This window comes from Cornus florida, unplaced genomic scaffold (genome assembly GCF_030987335.1).
Source record: "Cornus florida cultivar Cherokee Brave unplaced genomic scaffold, ASM3098733v1 CherokeeBrave_3.0.0_Hap2_Chr02, whole genome shotgun sequence".
NCBI classification, from domain to species: Eukaryota; Viridiplantae; Streptophyta; class Magnoliopsida; order Cornales; family Cornaceae; genus Cornus; species Cornus florida.
In genome coordinates this window covers 87,337,755-87,347,471 of record NW_026775572.1, presented here as the reverse complement: position 1 = coordinate 87,347,471, position 9,717 = coordinate 87,337,755, and positions in this window count along the sequence as shown.

Here is a 9,717-nt window from a genome sequence, read left to right as displayed (position 1 = left end):
GAGAGAAATCAGAATGAACGCGAGGAATAGGAACAAGAAAATAAATAAATAAATAAATAAAATAAAAATCTAGAAAAAGAGAATATGGAGAGTTTTTTGGCTTCCCCATACAATAGCTAAATATTTATTATCATTCAACTTACCTAAAAAATATTAAATATATATAGTACTGGTGTAAACAAAAAAAAAAAAAAAAAAAAAAAAAAAAAAAAAAAAACGTGTATAAGATAGACAAAGAAATAAAATATTAATGAGATATTTTAGCAGATAAAAAAAAAAATGAGATATTTTAGGAGATAAATAATTTCTCTCTTGGTTAAAATTTAATGAAAATGCATGAATGATGATAAGGAGAGAAAAAAGAAAAAAAAGAAAAAAAAAAAAAAGGAGTTTTTTTAGGGGATAAATTTTTTAAAATTAGTGTTCAATAAGGAAATAATTACAATATATTTTATATATAAAGCAACTATCATATTTTGTGGCCTTTTTATTGATTGGGGCCTTAGGCGACCGCCTAACTTGTCTAAGGCTTAACCCGCCCCTGAGCATGGCGACAGTCACAACCCGCTTCACACTGGACGTTCCATTCAGGCTGAACAATCTCGCCGTCCTCTTCCCCACCATTTAGTAGTTTCATCGCCGATCAATTCAGTCTCATCTGTTGGAAATAAAACTTACCATTTCTAACCAGTAAAAGCAGCTCGCCGCTTCTCACCAATAAAATAGCTTTAAGACAGCCGTTCGTCCTCACCGGTAAATTCCATGGTTGTAGTTTAGACGCATACACAGGTAAACTGTAGCTGGTTGCCGCAGCTGGTTGTGGCGACCGTCGGGAGTAAAAATAGAGTCATTGTGTACCTGTGTACGAGACAGGGAGCGAAGGTGGGGCACGCGCCTCTTTAATTACCTATATACGCTGTGTTGAGGGGAATATATATATATATATATATATATATATATATATATATATATATATATATATATATTGCTATGTCAGCAAAATTATTGGATTAAGATATGATGACTTGGATAGTAGGTTAGTTAATTTGCAGAATGGTAACTTCATTTTGTAGCTAACGATTCTTTGATGTTATGGGGCTACTTGCAACACTCTTATAGTTTGGGGGTATTTTTTAGTTTGGGAGGGTTTCTTGCAATTACCTCATAGTTGAATGGGGTTTAATGCACTTAACCCTTGTATTTTTTATTCTCTTTTGACATTGATTTATATTTTTTTTCTTTTTTTTTTTTAATATAAAAAACCTACATTTTTATCGAATTGGGTCGGATTATCGGATCGAATATCCATTTATTTACAAATTGTATTCAAAATAACTTACAAAATATCCGTCAGATTATCGGATCGGATCAGATCGACTAAAATGCTTATCGAATTCGGGTCGGATCAAGCCTGATCCGGTCCGAATCTGATCCGTTTACTGGTTTACCTATGATACTCGTTTTTTGTATGCGAGTACTTTGAAGGGGAAAGTTTGCAAAACATTCTGAGAATAAACCTTATAGGAGTGTGGTTGGATTAATAGTGTGAATGTGGTTAAAGATGTGGCAGATGCTTTGTGTTATATGCATCATTATTGTTCATCTCTTATAGTTCACCGAGACATATCAAGAAAGAATGTTTTATTAGATTCTTAATATGTAGCTCACATCTTTGACTTTGACACTACTAGGCTTCTAAATCCATACTTTTCCAATTGGACTTCAATTGTGGGGGACCTTTGGGTACGCTGCTCCAGGTATTTTTTATTTTTTTATCTTCTGTTAAAACTATTCATTTTAAATAGCTGATTAAATGAACCAAGGCCATACATTAGATGTTTATAATCTTCATATTTATAAACTGGAAATTTTGTTTTGGCTTAAACATGTACTATATAGTTTCTTGATGTCCTAATTCTGTATACTTTTATCACTTGTTAGATGTACAATAATGAATATTGTGTTCTAAAGTTAAACAATAACAACAACAGCAACAACACACATAGCCTTTATGCCAATTATTTGGGTTCAACCACATGAATAATTTTTTTTCTTTCCACTCTATGCAACGACAAAGCTTAAACCAAACCACCTGTTATCATATCCTTCTTGCCTAACTCTACCCATGTTAACTTTCGTTTTCCCATTCTGCTAGCATTACCCTCAATATGGACCATGTCATGCACTCTTCTTAATGAAGCACTTAAAAGGTCTTTTATGAACATGTCGAAACCATCATAACCGATTTCATCTCTAGTTGGTGCTACTTTCTTATCTTAATGCACATCCATCTTAACACATTTTTGCCACATTCACTTTATGCATCTGTTGTTTCATTACTGCTTAACATTTTGTTCCATAAAGAATGACTATTCTAATAATTGTTCTATAGAACCTTCCTTATCACACAATATACTAGATGCACTCCTCTATTTAACCACCCTTCCTGTCTTCAATTTATCCTTCATAACAGATAATTGAGTCTAAATAACGTTTTGATCCTTAATCTTAACTTCATCCTCACTTTTTTATATTCAATAGTTATGCAGTTTAAATAATGATTATTAGAAAGAAAGAAAAAAAAAAAAAGTATTGGCAGGTTTCTTTTTACTTTTCTTGTCCATTTTTATTGATTTGTAGAGCTTGCTTACACAATGAAAGTGAATGAGAAAGACGATGTTTATAGCTTTGGAGTGCTAACGCTGAAAGTGATTATGGGAAAGCATCCGGGTGAGTTCATCTCCTCTCAATCATCTTCATCAGTAACATCATCATCATCATCATCATCACCACCACCACCACCGACATTGCATGTCCGGGATATACTTTTAAAATTTTAAAGATGTGTTGGATCAACGTCTTTCACCTCTAATGGAACAAATGGCTGAGGAATTAGTCTTTATCATTGTAGACACTAAAATTTCATGGACTTTTGTTTTGGCAAATTGACCAATCAAATATGAGTCTCATGTTTAATTAAATTATTTAATTGGCCAAAATTTGGTCAACTTAAATTATTTAATTAGCCCAGCCCAACTGATTAAATAAAAAGACAATTATTCTTAATAAAATATATTTGGATTAATTATTTTACGGATAATTATCACAATATAACCAGCACAGCCTAATTCTAATTATGTCCTTATCAATAAAGGACACATGTCATCATCCTATTAATCCAAGAAGCCTATAAATAAAGGCATGGAGAAGGAGGAAGGGGGCAGAAATTGAGAGAAATTTAGAGGCTCAGAAATTTAGAAGGTCCAGAAATTGATAGACTCAGAAATCCAAAAGGCCAGAAATCCAGAGGGACACAAATTGAAAATTCTAAAAATCCAAAATTCCAGAGAGAAATACATAAATTCTACCAATACTTATCCCCAACATCCAAACCTGGAGACGAAGAGCAATAAGCACATCAAATCAAGTCGTTTTTAATAAAAATTCCACGATGATCAATAACAATCACATACATAGCCGTGCCGTTCTTCATCAAATTCAACAAATTCTCTCTAAAGGTGAAAAACAACAAGCACATCCAAAGTCGTGTTATTCTTCACCAAATTCAATAAATTCTCTCTAAAGGTGAAGAACAAGAAGAACATCCAAAGTCATGCCGTTCTTCACCGAATTTAATAACAAAGAACAACAAGTACAACCAAAGTCGTGCCCTTCTTCCACAAATTCTCTGAAGACGAAGAACAACAAGCACATATAATCCAAAGTCGTGTCGTTCTTTCTTAAATTCAACAAAGAACAACAAACACATCAAATTGTGCTGTTCTTCCTCAAATTTAACCAAGAACAACGAACACATCAAAATCGTGCCGTTCTTTTCTTGCGATTTAACAAGTTTGAAGAATCACCAAACAATACTATTCGAGATCAAGCTTTATCAGCCCTCGATTAGAAATCATCAGCGGTCTTCCTCAACTACAAATACTTAAAAAATATTGTCAACAAACCGATTCAAGATCAAGCTCTAGCAGCCCTTGAATCCAACCAATATAGGTGATCGAATCAGAGGTTATTTTCTTTATTTTGTAAAGAATATCTCAAAGGATTGTACTCAATTTTTATAAATAAATAAATTACTATTTGCCCTATCTTTCGTTCTTTATTTGCAGACTACGAAATTTGTGTGTACAATCACTAAGCTAGCTTTTGCATGGCCAACAATGGGAAAAGTCTCCACAGAGGTATCACAACGAAGGCCAACTCTGTGAAATCCATTCGACACGATTACAATAGGACAACTATTTGATATTAGTTTCTTGAGCTTTTTTGTATCTTTTTAGTTTTTATTACCCTATTTATCTTGTGTTGTGAGGATGATATCAAGATTATTATAAGCTATGAAGCACGAACACGGGACACGTATACGATACGATACGGATACAACGATACAGCAAATTTCAAAATATCAGGACACGATCACGGATATAGACACGATAATGATACAGTAATAAAATATTAATATACATTATAATATATATGTATCTATATATATATATATTATTTTTACTCAATTTCTAATTTATATTTAATAAACATAACTTTTAGGCCCATCATTCTCTTGAAAAGTTTAGGCCCAAATACCTTGAAAATATAAAAATAAATAAATAAAGGAGGGGGTACATATTTGTATCTAAACGTAGAATTATTATTCTTATAACCAAACTGGTTCTAAAACATAAGATTGCAATCTTATCACTTCTCTCTTCCCTAGGGTTTTTATTACCTTTTTAAGTAGATATATTTAGGGAATGAGATGGCAGAGGGGAAACATATGCTTCCAACAGGAATTAATCGTAAAGTAGCTGGCTATTTTAGAACTTTTCATCGGCCAAAAGTCTGAAAATGCAAGTTCTCTCTTCTCTTGGAACCGACTTTTCATCTCCTCTATCTTTGTTCATCAATCTGTCTTTCTATGAATATACACAACTATACACGTTCTCTTTTTTTTTTTTTTTTTATTTGACAAAAAATCTGAACCCCGAGTCGCCTGCGTGTCCTTTGCCATGTCCGGCATTAAAAAAAAAAAATTAAAAATAAGAAACCTCTGAGGTGTTGGACACGTGCCCAAGCTTCGGACATTCGTGTTAGTGTCGGACACGTGTCTGACACCGGTACGATAGCCCATTCCCACGTGTCGGCCGGTGCTTCATAGATTGTAAGATATGTTGCATTATATTACATATCATAAGACAAATTGAAGTGCCTCCATGTGTACCTCATTTCATAATAGCAAGAAGACAATATAGGGCATAAATAAGTGTGTTGCTGAAATTTAATGTGTTTGACGGTGGCCGTTCCTATACGCCAAACTAATGTAGTGAATGTACGGTTCAAGAAAAGCCTTTTGGGTCAAGTTTAAATTTATAAAAACCACCACTACTACTACTACAAATGTAGCAAGGGTGAATAGGGATCGTCCCAAGGAATTATAGGGCTACTAGTAATGGAAATAATGTTTAGGGTTAGTAGGTCGAGTGATCAAAGGTAGGTTGTTTGGTTGATTAAACTACAATTACGATTAAACAAGTTCAACATAAAACAAGTAATTAAAGGATAGAGAAAACAAGAGAAAGAGATCTTAGGACTTAGAGATCACCACTAAGCATCACCTTTCTATACACTGAATTCATAATTAATGATGGAAAAAACATATGTTGTAACAATAGTGAGTGTGTGTGGTTGTTTTAACAAGCATGGATGACCAATTAAGTATATATTATCTACACAACACAATGAATAGCACAATATATCAAACTATGCCTTTAATCCTTCCTTTAAGCTCACAATCCAAACACATCACATAATTAGAGATATATAATACTTGCATTCATAAGTATGGAACATCAAACAGCAAGCATAGAATGTCCTCCCATTTAACAACTAAGGTAACTACACTACATCTAAACTAATGACATGAAAATTAAACTAATTAAACAAAGGAGAGGCACAATCCATCAAGAAATGAGTATGAACCATCAAATAAAGCACTATGTCTTGACAATCTCTAGATCTATAGCATCAACACACATAGACATGCATCAACAACACAAGAGATAGAGATAAACACATGAACATCTATTCTAGCATACATAGACATATGGATAGAATGAAATGATCAATTGGAAGAATTAAACCACACAAATCATTGAATAAACAAGATCTATGTATATAAAGATGTCAAAACATGTATTACAACCCAAATCCCCTAAAAAATACATAAATCAAGGTAAATAAAGCATGCTTAGGGTTAACTCTAGCCCCAAGAGGATGTTTAGCCACTTATGGATGGTGTCCTCTAACCCTCAAGGCCTATCTCCATGGTAGAAGTGTTCTTCTTCTTGAAGTAGATGGAAAACCTTCCAAGAATGTGTCTCTAAGCTCCTCCTCTTCTCTTTTCTTCCTCTATAAGAAAATATCAAATGTTGTATCTAGGGATTCTCCAAGAACTCCTCATAAAAGTGGCTCATAATCCTTATATAGGTAGCTCAAATATCACACCCAATGGTCTGGGCTCGTACACAAGGGCTCCTTCAATGATTGCACCATGAGACAACTTTTAATGAGCTGGAAATTGATTTAATTCGCACTTGAAAGGGTTCGATCGATCAAACTTATGCTAAGATCGATCGAACTTGGCTGAGATCTATCGAACTTTGGTTGGATCGATCCTCCCATGATGGCGCCTTTTTGGATAAGGACAGATCTGAGATATTTTGGGGAAAGTGTGACACCCCCGGATTTCCAGATGCGGGTTGGCCAGGCCCAGGCCCGATTACCCGAGAATATCAAAACAATTAGTAATAATCGAACACAGAATAATTATATCAAAAGAGATAAATAAAATTTGCTGAAATGAAAACTAAAAGAGTAATCCAATATTTGAAAACCTCAGAAAAATAACTCCATTGATAAATAAGATATTTCAGATACAACTGATTCACCACGAACACATATCGTTCTCCAATACAACTCGAGAATCCATCTAGTAGACCCTTATAATAACCCACTGAACTCAAAAAACGGGAAACAAAACCCAAGTCTACACATAAAATATACTCCTATGTCATCGGTGGAGTGAACAACTGTATCTGCTCAGCACAATCAAGCTTTGCAGCCTGGAACTAACGAACACCTGTAAAGAATAACAGAAGAGTGGGTCAGGCCCACGAGCAAGTTCTAATCTAACTGCAATCCATACAGTGACCCGATACGCAGATACACCGTAGATTCCTCACAATATCTATCTAGTCCATACATATATATATCCACACTATGGGACATTCACTGAACTACAATAGGGTCTCAACCTGAATAGAAGGTAACATGTGAAAATGCACACAAATGTGGGCATGAGTACCTAGATCTAACAGGGTACACCTCAACCTACTATAGCTAGCTACGCATCCACTGCATATACGCGTCCTAACCAACGAGTCTGAGACTCAAGCTCATCTCATGGTACCATAACCATATATTTAAAGTCCATTCAAATCCATCCATAGGAACTCCAATAAATCGTTCAGCTTATTCAGCTGCACAGACTTATATAAGAGATCCAGTAAGTCGTTCAGTTTATTCAACTGCACAGACTTAAATATAAGGAGAATTATGTTTTTATAATTCGTACCCTTCTTCCCAAAATAGGTAGGACTGAGTATTTTGAATCAGTCTGTCCCTAGTATGTCACCGTCCCATACCGGTACATACAATCCACAAAATCCATATAATTGATAGAACAGGTAAAGCTGTTCACCAATTAAAATCCATAAGGTAGGAATTAGCATTTTGAGCTAAACCATACCTAGTATGCCACCGTCCCATACCGGTGCATACAATCCCCAATATCCAGGTAAATTACAAGGCATAAATAATAAGCACGTAATTTATAGTCCAAAACCAACCATCCACATCGTTGCAGAATAGTATTTCGTATTTCAACAACTTAAAACCAAAACCATGTAAATTACAGACTATGAATGATAGTACAGCAATTTAAAATCCAAAACCAATATCCAATTAATTACAGAAGATTTTTAAATGTTTCAGCAATTTAAATCCAAACAATTAACCATATAGTTGCAGGAGATGATTTAATAAATCAACAACTAACATCCAGAGCCTGCATAGATCACATCTAACACATCAATGACCCTATAATATATTTAAAACAATTTTATAAATATATTAAATTCCACTGGAATGCCTAAAAATAAGCTTAAGTATTTAAAACTTCATCTATCCACTAACAATATACAATGTACATAAGTGTTATACAATTTGATCCGTTAATTTAGAATTAACCTTAAATCAATTTAGGGTCTTAAAAACACCCAAAAATTAACTATTTAATCCCTCCGTGAAGTCTCATTAAATTTCTAAAATTTAATCAAGCCATTTAGTTCCTTTCTTCTGTTAGTAGCATACACCGTTGTATATTTTTACACTGCTACATCCTTTGTCTTAGAGACTTAAACTTTGCAACAATAAGTTTAATAACACTTAGAATTAACTACTTAGATCCTCTGTTAAGTCCCTACAGTTCATTAGAATCACTCAGAAGCTCAAACAGTCTCAAAACACCAAACAGAGCCCTAGAAAACACTTTCTGGACGTAAAACAAATTGGAGCCGGCTCTTGGAATGGAAGAGCCGGCTCTTCCCCTATTGGAGCCGGCTCCAATTCCCTAGGAGCTGGCTCTTGCTGAAGGGGAGCCGGCTCTTGACTTTCTAGAGCCGCCTCTCTCCCTCTTGAGAGCCTCCAGTTCATCTCTGCTCCGTTTCCGTCAATCTGCTCCTTCTCCGATCAATTCCTACCCCTCTGCTTGTTTCTTAAACTGATCTAAAGGATCTAACACCCTCCTGATAGCATCCCCAAGGTTTGATTATAGCAATTTAAATCAATTACAAAGCTTAAGTTTGCTATTCAACTTAACATGCTGTTAGTATGAACACTGGAACCATATGCAAATTGAAACGGAACGGATTGCAACACGTATTTAAAATAGAATAATAGTATCCCTATAAGCTTTGTATAACCCCAGTAGTGTTCCTATATTGTGTTTACAAAAGTTGCAATCAAATATAGAGACTAAATTTACAACAGAATCAATATACTTAACGTACAGGATGCTGAAACAAATATACACGAACTGTAAATATATTGGATTTTAAAACAAACAGACTATCACCCAAGCATATAATAAAGATGTAGGTTTCAATCATTGATTAGTTATTCCCTAGAGATCATCTAGGTGCACAGAACACGGCCCAAAGGGAAAGAGGAAGATAGAACTTGCCTTTACAGTTTTGGATTCAAAACCATGTCGCCGTCTCCTAAGCTTTCCGACGATATCCGAGTACTGTCAACTCCACCCTCTACTGCTCAGCCTTCCCTTCCCCTAAGTTCAAACCCTAAACCGCAACCAAAACCCTCACCTAGGTTACTCTGTTTTCCTCAAACCCTCTCTCTGTTTGCACTCTACAACTCTCTGTATTTTCACTTTACGTGAATAGGGTTTGAAAATAGGGTTTGTCTTTATTTTTCCAAAAACCCTAAGAAAATATAATGATGTATTTATAGAGGTTTAAGGAAAACCTAAATAGAATTCTGAAATTCTGAAAGGAGCCGGAAAAACTCGTGAGAATAAAACAAAACCCTAAAATTATAATACATATTAAATTAGGATTGATAACACCAGTT